This window comes from Trachinotus anak, unplaced genomic scaffold (assembly GCF_046630095.1).
Source record: "Trachinotus anak isolate AG129_WGS33_773 ecotype Australia unplaced genomic scaffold, CSIRO_AGI_Tana_v1 ptg000021l, whole genome shotgun sequence".
Taxonomy (NCBI): Eukaryota; Metazoa; Chordata; class Actinopteri; order Carangiformes; family Carangidae; genus Trachinotus; species Trachinotus anak.
This window is the reverse complement of record NW_027273872.1, coordinates 28,017,221-28,026,807: the sequence shown is the minus strand read 5'-3', so window position 1 is coordinate 28,026,807 and position 9,587 is coordinate 28,017,221.

Sequence of the window (9,587 nt, the reverse complement as noted above, 5' to 3'; positions counted from 1 at the left end):
CATCGATGTAAAGTTTGTCTTTTTAATCCAATATCTCTGATGCAAGAGGTGTCATATGACTTCCACATGAATATGGACATGTTTTCCCAGCTTTGAGAATGTACATGAAACCGTGTAAACTGATCAGGGCAGTGACTTATGATTTGTACTTTTTACAGCCACCAATAGCAACCGGAAGCTGAGAGTCAAAGCATGAAATGGAACAAACAGAAAAAGGGGCAATGGCATGAGATCAATGGGATACATGCCTAAAACCAGGCAGTGGACAGACACCAACAGCATGGCAGAAGGATGGGTGGTGAATGTGTTAAGATTTCTACCTTCAGCTCAGATGATTCGTGTTTCATTTTTGAGCTTGGCAGTTAGGCATGGAGGATAGTTTTAGTATTTACACCAAAACTATCCTCCATGACTATCAAAGCATGGTATCTCGTTGTTCTTGTTATTTCCAATATACAGTATATCGAGGTAATAAAATATTAGTCTTTTCTTTAACAATAAGTAACCATACTAGATGATACATTGTTTGACTGGTCAGTAACCACTGGAGTTCTGGTATATGATCCCATGAATCCTGCAATAACGTGGCTTGTCACATGATCTTGTACCAAACAAACATGGACAACAGCCAGCAGCTAGCACTTTGCTGCTCCCCACATGCAAATCATACCCTGCCAGAGCTGAGCTCCGCCTCCTTCCATATCATATCACACTTTTTAATGGGTCTGATGAGCAATTCTCTAGATTACAAAGAGAGATTTCTACACCAAACCAAAGTTAACAGCAAGCTTTAGAGGTTACTGGTATCAATTATCAGATGTCATCAGGCACTACATTCTCTAACAGTGTGAACGGCACCTGTTGACATTCAGTCAGATTGTTTTGCCCCGTGGGAGGTTCTCAACAGTTCATCTCTGAGCAACATTTTATGTGTATTTACTAAGATGTGTTGACTTGTTGAACTCCCCTGGTGGTATCTGGACATTTCATTTTGAGACACAAAAATACAGTTAGAAAATTCAGCAGCCCCCCAAATTATATATAATGTAATCAATTTCAATACAAAAATATTGATTAGTTCAGATTTAACAAGTTTTGTAGTGCAACATTGGGGGAGGGTCACCCGATGCTAAGACAGAGACAGTAATCACCTAGGCACACAACATTTCAGTCTCTCTGAATGTCCCTGTCAGTGGCAGATAGTCAGGCCCTCACATCGGGTCCTTTGTCACTTGACTTGATCATAATTATACTTCCATCACCTGTCTGACCTTACGTGGGCTGTCTGCTCACATTTTACATTACCAAGTGGAGTGATTTGGCCCTATGAAGCCTGGTGTGGTTACAGTCCTAAGGCCAATGCATGGTTTCTATGTCTGCACATATGGACCCTTGTGGCTGTCTGCATGCAGTCCAAAGTAATCCATGCATTCCTGGTAAATGACTCTGTAAAGCATTTCTGGTTGCTCCCCCTTCCCTCAGGGTGGGATTTGCAGGTAATTTGTCTGTGTAACTGCTGCCCTGTGGCTCACTGCTTCCCCCCTCAGATCTGTGTCCTGTAAATTGAGGGCTTTTACTGCTGATGAGAGGAAGACAGGATGGAGACACAGTGCCCCCGAGCTTTAGCAGTGAACCATAAAAACTATGGCTTCCACTAGGTAAATAGCGTTAGCTAGCTGTGCCCACACTGCAGGCATATGGACCTTCACCACACTGCTGATGGCTCATAGGCTGTTACTGCTCAGGCTGGAGTGTTACTTGAACATTTATTAAACTGAGTTCACAGGAGCCTTTATTAAGACGTGAATGCATCCACAATGCTATAATACACTGTAATGTACATGTTAATTGGAAACAGTTATAAGGACCATGCTTATGAAAATATTTGTTAACAGTTATAACCCCCATATATTATCCATAATGGGATGCTGACATTTAAATGGATAATGAATGACAATACACTGTAGACCATCACATAAAATTGATATATGTAAAATATGTCTTCACAAGGGTCACATTACAAAACTGTAGTGTGTGTGTGTGTGTGTGTGTGTGTGTGTGTGTGTGTGTGGAGGGGGGTGGGGGGTGGGGGGGGGGGGTGGGGGGGGTGTTGAAATAAAGTACTACCCTCAATAAAATGATGTAAAGACAACTGGACAAAGGAGAGTTGCAGCATGTAGCACAAGATGGTGAGACTTCAGTCTTATCTTTTTGCTTTTTGTCAAATATATTCTCATGTACATTGAATGTGGTCTCACTGGTTTTAATCTCCACGGAAATGCTTCCTTACCTTTGAAAATATTTTGCAGAAGAAGCAGCAGCTGCAGTTTCGTTGACACTGCTCGGTAGAGACCTGACTGAAGGTCTCCTCATCACTACAGTCTTTGGACTGAGGCTGAGAGAAGAAAACATTCCTTCCATGGATGATAGTAAGTCTTTCATTTACATCCCCTATTCAGCCAGATGTTACTGTAGTGGGCGGGTGTGTTTGTGTTTTGTTATTAGAATCAATAATCATTAGACTTTCATCAGCATATCCTGGTCAGTGACCTCAGTCTGTCTGTAGCTACTTCTCATTGTGACAAAGACAATGTACAGTCAGTTTCAAACCTGTTGTTTTCAACATACACAGTCCACAACTATTAAGTTCATAAAAAACAGGTTGGTGGAAATCAAAACTACAGTTTTAATGCTCAACAGTTTCCTTTAAAGTCCCTCATATCCTTCTACATAGTCTGTAAAATGAGCCTGTATCAGATAGAACAGGTTTTAATTCAACTGTGGCTAGTTTACTTTACAACTTTGCATTTACTTGAAATAAGAAAAGAGTTTCTGACAGTTAATGAACGGTGCATCATCATCATCGGCATCATCATGAGAAGATCACAAGCAGTGATGTAATTTTCTTTCAGTTTCAAGGCCCAGCAGAAATGTGTTTTTCTTTTAGGTTTTTGTGCATTAAAGTGAAATCAGCTTTGACAACAGAACATTTCCATTTATTCTTTGGTTTGTCTACTTCATCTCTATTGGTATCTATTTTTGAATTTCTATCCAAATATTATTGGAAGATTGCAGTTTCTGTAATGTTTCAAATCTAAATTAGTATCCAATACTAAAACTACTGTTTAAAAAAGATGTCAAAAATAAAAATAAGGACTAATAAGACTACTGAGTCTCAAATTGTTTCACCAGGGGATGGTTTGGCCAAAAAAAACCCCAAAGCAAACAAACAAACAGAAAAAAAGCGCCAATAATCGCTGAAAAGAACTTGCAGCTACTCCAGGATATTGATTGCCAGAAACATGGTTTCACTTATACAGTGTTAAGCATGACGAGGAAATGATAGCTTATACACAGACTGTAGATATCGCTTACAATGAATGAATGAAAATTAATGTAAAGGCTACAGAAATGAAACTTGGCATCTGGCCTATGGTGAAATGTTTCACACACTCAACAATAGTTGTGATAGTGCCACCATGTGGATATTTATTGATGTCTGAAGATTTTTCATGGTCACACATAATCCATTATGTGTACAAGAAAAAAGTCTGTTACCTGTGGATTCTATGTGCCATCAGATTTAATAGCTGAAAGGGGCTGCAGCAGGATCACAGCTCTTGCTGCTGCAGCTGCAAGTACAGTAGGTTGCAGGAGCTGCAGGAAAGCAGTTGGCTTCAGCAGCAGGTTTGAGCAACCACACACTTCTATGAAAATGCTCACTATTATAAAACTCTTCACACACACAGACACACACACACACACACACACACACAAACAGGCACAGGCACAGGCACACACACACACACACACAGCTCCCATTTTGCCTGGAATAACCCTGGACAGACACTTGGGGGTGCTGCAGTTCTTCTTAACATGTTGGACATTATCTGTTTAAATGACTATTTCAACCGCACTAAATAAAGAGAAACCACTCAAATAATACACACCGTGATGGGACATTATTGAGTTGCTGTAACATGTGGAGGCAAGATTTTTTGTTTGTAAGTAAAAATGAGGGGGAAGGAGTAGGGAAATGTGCATCTTGTTCAAAAACTGACTTCCCTACATTGAAACCTCACCTCTATGTCTTATCAGAAAACATATTAAAAAAATGAGAACTGTCCTTGTTCAGACTGTCACAGTGCTGACATTGAGCTCTACCCCACCAGACAATTTAGAATGTTGTTGTTGACTGAAGCTCTTTGGCGCATTGGGACCTGTGTGATCCACTCCACAGAAACATTCATTAATTCATTAATTTTCTATACCACTTATCTGTACTGGGTCATGGAGGGGGGCTGGAGCCAATCCCAGCCAACACTGGGCGAGAGCAGGCTACATCCTGGACAGGTCACAAGTCTATCACAGGGCTGACATATAGAGACGAACAACCAGGCACGTTCACACTCACAAATTTCACAGTCACCAATGTCATTGGACTGTGGGAGGAAGCTGGAGTACCCGGAGGGAACCCATGCAGACACAGGGAGGATATGCAAACTCCACACAGAAAGGCCCCAGGGTTCAAACCCAGAACCTTCTTGCCGTGAGGTGACAGCGCTAACCACTGCACCACCATGCTGCCCTCCACAGAAACATTTTTACTTATTGTAATGTCTGCCTTTGAATATTGATGTCTGTTTCTGCAGCTTATGGCGACCGAATTCACACAGACCTCCACTTCTGGTGCAGTTGTCTGACTCTGATAGAACAACTGCTTTTCTGATAGAGATGAATCTGAATGCTGCTGTGCATGTGTCCTCATGCTAAGAAATGGGATGGTGTCATTCCATGAGATAGCGTGTAGGAGATGTGGAGCTCCTGTCATACTCTGAAGCCCAGCTTCACAGGTGGAACAGAAGGAGCCAAATATGATGATCCACGGAGTCATGCCAGTACCAATCATCAGCATTTTGGATGATGTTACACCTTAAAACTTCTCACAAGATGGACAGATAGAAAACTGAGATAGGAATAGTGAATATAAAGTTGCACAAGTGCGCTGTGCTAGCTATGATGCCCTTTTTTATGATACACTCCTATGAATGCACTGAACTGAGGAGGCTCTCCTAATTTCATTGTATACTGATTATACAATGATAATGGCTATTCTATTCTGAATTCACTACTAACAGTTACTGTTTACTGTGTAGAACATAATGTACCGACAGCTATCACTGATGACTTTGACAATGAATAAAAGTTAAAAACATGTTAACTCTCAGGAGTGTTCTGAAGTTACAGGGAGTGTGTTTTTCTGATCTCTAAGTGATTGTATGTTTGTTTATTTGCAATGGACATATTAGATTCAGCTACATTGGCTCGTATTACACGTGGTAAAACTACCTTGCTAACGTTAGCCAGCCAATGGTTCAGGTAACTGTACAATCTCCATAAAAAGGTTCTAAGTAAAATGAATGTCTTCTCTCTGCCTTTTTTCTTCCTTGCCTTTCTTTCTTTCTTTCTTTCTTTCTTTCTTTCTTTTTGTTTGCTGAAGGATAAGTCCTTCAGGAAGCCATGACAGTTTATAAAATATCTAAAGTTAACGTCACCACGTCAACGCATCTGCATGTCACCACATCAACACATTATTGAATGCAGATTGGTTCAAAACAACTAATTTCACGTCCGCGTTAATTTCCCTTCTTATGATGAAAAAAATATCCATGTTAACACATCCGTTTTGAACGTCTAAAGGCGTTTAAAATTGGGTGGTACCACTTCCTCAGTCATTTCACAAGAAGAAATTCCCCTAGCCAACCTACCAATAAACTGAGGTTTAGGAGATAATGTTGACATTATTAATATCTGAATTTTAATATAATACTACTTATTGAGCAAAATGTAGCTTCAGTATCATTATTTACATGCTCATTAAATGTGGTGTTTGTCTAAAAGATCTTTTCTGATGTGAATTATATTTTACATTGTGAACATCATTTTAAAAATCTAATTTTACATTTGTCCATTCATGAACAGACTGTGGATCAGGATGTTTTCCTGTTTCACACCACGATTGTGTTTAGAAAGAAAATGTGACAGAATGAAAACACATGCTCTGTTGTTCACTTTCTGGGCAGAAGGGAGAACCTGTAGAGCCTGTAGAGACAGAGCAGGTGGGCAGGGTTGAGCTGGAGCAGAGTGAGGAGCACACCTGAACCACTGACACCACCTCAAACTAACACATCCTTGAACTTCAACAGATGTCACTTAAACCCGCTCATGAAGTTTTAGAACCTAAGCAGCAGCTGTGTCCAGACAGAATCTGGCATAAGATATTTGGTAAATGTTTAAATCCCATGTTTGACCATCGGAAGCTCACAACCCACTGTATCAGCACTGTGGCTGGCAACCTGTTTAAAGACCAATAGACAAAAAACACAAACACAACCAGAGCTACATGTGGACTAGTACAGCTTCTATGCTTGACTCAAACAGTAGTCCCTGACAAAAAAAAAGTAAATATATTTTAATTTAATTTATTCATTTATTTGTTCAAAAATCCTCTGCCTCTGGCTGTGCAAGAATGAAACCAAACACAAAAAGATAAATACAGAACTAAAACAAAACAAAAAAGAGCTGAACATATCCAGTAAGGAAAACGGTTCAACAGCTTCTTGTCTTTAACAAGTTGTACTGATTTAGTCAGGAGTTGTAAGTCTTGATCCCCCCCTCCACACAAATGGACTGTCCCAAAACCTATTCACAGACATATGAAAGGTATGTAGCACAAACGTACTCACCAGCAAGAGCCTACATCACTGCAACGTATGCATACATACAGCTAAAGGTAACCCCTACTTAAGAGGGGGTTAAGACGTTATTTTCTGTCTTCTTTAGACGGACAAATTTGATGCATTAACACTGACATCAAATTAGCCGTTTAGGACCAATCTGCACTCCATAACACGTCAGCACATCAACACGTCATCACATCAACACATCAACACATCATCACATCAACACATCAACACATCAACACGTTATCACATCAACACGTCATCACATCGACACGTCAACACGTCATCACATCATCACGTCAACACGTCATCACATCATCACGTCAACACGTCATCACGTCAACACATCATCACATCATCTCGTCAACACGTCAACACGTCAACACGTCATCACGTCAACATGTCATCACATCATCACATCATCACATCAACACGTCATCACATCACCACGTCATCACATCATCACGTCAACACGTCATCACATCATCACGTCATCACATCACCACGTCATCACGTCATCACATCATTACGTCAACACGTCAACATGTCATCACGTCACCACGTCATCACATCATCACGTCAACAAGTCAACACATCATCACATCAACATGTAATCACGTCAACACATCATCACATCGACACGTCATCACATCAACACATCAACATGTCATCACATCATCACATCAACACGTTATCACATCAACATGTCATCACATCATCACGTCAACACGTCAACACGTCAACACATCATCACATCATCACGTCAACACGTCATCACATAAACACGTCATCACATAAACACATCAACACGTCAACATGTCATCACATCATCACATCAACACATCAACACATCAACACGTTATCACATCAACACGTCATCACATCGACACGTCAACATGTCATCATGTCAACACGTCATCACATCACCACGTCATCACATCATCACGTCATCACGTCAACATGTCATCACATCATCACATCATCACATCAACACGTCATCACATCACCACGTCATCACATCATCACGTCAACACGTCATCACATCATCACGTCATCACATCACCACGTCATCACGTCATCACGTCATCACGTCATCACATCATCACGTCAACACGTCAACATGTCATCACGTCACCACGTCATCACATCATCACGTCAACAAGTCAACACATCATCACATCAACATGTAATCACGTCATCACATCATCACATCGACACGTCATCACATCAACACATCAACATGTCATCACATCATCACATCAACACGTTATCACATCAACATGTCATCACATCATCACGTCAACACGTCAACACGTCAACACATCATCACATCATCACGTCAACACGTCATCACATAAACACGTCATCACATAAACACATCAACACGTCAACATGTCATCACATCATCACATCAACACATCAACACATCAACACGTTATCACATCAACACGTCATCACATCGACACGTCAACATGTCATCATGTCAACACGTCATCACATCACCACGTCATCACATCATCACGTCATCACGTCAACATGTCATCACATCATCACATCATCACATCAACACGTCATCACATCACCACGTCATCACATCATCACGTCAACACGTCATCACATCATCACGTCATCACATCACCACGTCATCACGTCATCACGTCATCACGTCATCACATCATCACGTCAACACGTCAACATGTCATCACGTCACCACGTCATCACATCATCACGTCAACAAGTCAACACATCATCACATCAACATGTAATCACGTCATCACATCATCACATCGACACGTCATCACATCAACACATCAACATGTCATCACATCATCACATCAACACGTTATCACATCAACATGTCATCACATCATCACGTCAACACGTCAACACATCATCACATCATCACGTCAACACGTCATCACATAAACACGTCATCACATAAACACATCAACACGTCAACACGTCATCACATCATCACATCAACACGTCATCACATCAACACATCAACACATCATCACATCAACACGTCAACACGTCATCACATAAACACATCAACACGTCATCACGTCACCACGTCATCACATCAACACGTCATCACATCAACACATCAACACATCAACACGTCATCACATCATCACATCGACATGTCAACATATCAGCACATCAACACGTCAGCATGTGAACACATCAACACGTCATCACGTCAACACGTCAACACATCATCACATCAACACGTCAACACGTCATCACATCAACACGTCAACATGTCAACACGTCATCACATCATCACGTCATCACATCACCATGTCATCACGTCATCACGTCATCACATCATCACGTCAACACGTCAACATGTCATCACGTCACCACGTCATCACATCATCACGTCAACAAGTCAACACATCATCACATCAACATGTAATCACGTCATCACATCATCACATCGACACGTCATCACATCAACACATCAACATGTCATCACATCATCACATCAACACGTTATCACATCAACATGTCATCACATCATCACGTCAACACGTCAACACGTCAACACATCATCACATCATCACGTCAACACGTCATCACATAAACACGTCATCACATAAACACATCAACACGTCAACACGTCATCACATCATCACATCGACATGTCAACATATCAGCACATCAACACGTCAGCATGTGAACACATCAACACGTCATCACATCAACACGTCAACACATCATCACATCAACACGTCAACACGTCATCACATCAACACGTCAACATGTCAACACGTCATCACATCATCACATCAACACGTCATCACATCAACACATCAACACTTCAACACGTCATCACAT